We start from the raw sequence: 1,992 nt of genomic DNA on the forward strand, positions 1-1,992 counted from the left end.
AGTGCTAGTTAACCAGTGTTAATATCTTTGGCATAGGGCAAAGCTAAGGGATCTAAATATATCCCATAAATATTATGATTTATGAAACATTGTAATATAACAAACATATTCCATTGAAATACCGAAATAGTATTTCTTCTCAAGCATTCTAAATGTAAAAGATACAGGTTAAGTATGGCAGTGGTCTATCATTTTTTCTGACTTGAACTTCTATGTTATCAAGGATCCTAAAAATGAACCGAGTAGAGAAGACCTCATAAAACTATTGCATCAGAATGTTTTCATTGAATATTTTCTCTTGCTTTCATTTTATTTTCTAATGTTTTCCTCTATTTTTTTTATGATAGAAACCTATTAGCTTATAGCCCAATCGGAAGACTTCGATGAGGGAKATTGGAYAAAGAAACAAGCACTTACCATCAACTTCAACTCCCTTGGGGACAAATGGTACTGATCCAGTAGCTATGATTATGTCTTTTGTAGTAATAAGTGTCTCACTCCCCCCAACTTTTCCATATTTCACCTTTTGTAGACCCTGCATATATATATATATATATATATTCATTAAAAAATTTAATGCAATTTATAAGAAATATGCGAATGGGATCACTAATACAAATGCCTGAAATGCACGACTTACCACAGCAGTACCAAAACCTGTCAATATGTCCACACCAAGAGATTTCATAGAGTTGGTTAAATTATTTCGGATTTTGGTGGCAAGATTTTGCGCATGATCAGCCACCAGTTGTCTGTCATACACGGTAGCTGCAACCTGCCAATGTAAATTATTGTAGGTTACTAAATTCTTGTCAAGTATCAACATATTAAGGATAGAGTCAAAATTATCTTTCATGTAGAGTTGAATGCTTGAAAAATACTCCACTATTTGTGTATTAGATGTAATTTGTCTTGTTCTTTTAACTATATCACACATGGCTTAATCGGATCGTTTTTAACTATGTACTAGTGGTTTCTAGTTCCACACAAATGTCATTTATTAGTGTTTATATAAATTTGTATCACCTCTCTTCCTTAGTATCCTTGGTCTGCCACAGGACCAAATAACTACTGCATGGCTCTGATAATACATATACCAAGGGTACATTGAGACGCATAGACAAATCATTTGATATTGTCAAGTGATGCATTTGTTCAGTTGTCTTTAAGGCCATAACTACAAATGGTTCATGATTATCACCTATTTAGTTTTACCAACAGGTTTCAAGTGCACAAAACATGATCACAAGGAAAGTTCTGATACCTTCCCATCCAACCATACTTCTCCGATTTAGTATTGCTTTTAAAAATGGTTAACACTACTTAAAAGTCACGGAAATCAAATAATCTTCTCTCTACATCATGATTCTCAAGAACAACCTATGATCAATGAAAGGCAGATATAATACAAACTCGGATCACAAATCTACAACCAAGAACAACATTCAATTTTGCAAGTATAAAACATCTAGATAACTCAAGTGTCACAAAATAACGGGGACAATCAAAATTATCAATCTTAACAGAAAAAAGTAAAATATTTGTGACAGCTGTCAAATTCGAAATCCCAGGTTAGCTTTTATTAAGATTATATTAGTGTTATTGAAGGTAATTTATAAGATTAGGAGTTAGTTAGGTTGGTTTAGTTGAAAATTTTAAGAATTTCCGGCAGTTGCTTAGAAAGTCCGGTTCCGACCCGAAATTATCTGAAACATCCTATACAGTACCAAAAACCAAAAATTAATAAGAAACTTTGGAGCTCAATCTCAAGCAGGAGAAAAGGGCAAGGGAGTTTACCCAAAGTGTGACAAGTGCAATAAACAACAACTGGGGAAATGTACCACATGTCTTAAGTGCAACAAGACAGGACATGTTGCAAAGGATTGCGGAGTCAGAGAAGGACGGAGTTGCTTTGAGTGTGGAAGCCCAAATCACTTCCGAAGCGCTTGTCCTAGAAGAAATCAAAGGCCCTACACAAATCAAGCACGACCA

Source organism: Cynara cardunculus (assembly GCF_001531365.2).
Source record: "Cynara cardunculus var. scolymus isolate 2C chromosome LG 17, CcrdV1, whole genome shotgun sequence".
Classification (NCBI taxonomy): domain Eukaryota; kingdom Viridiplantae; phylum Streptophyta; class Magnoliopsida; order Asterales; family Asteraceae; genus Cynara; species Cynara cardunculus.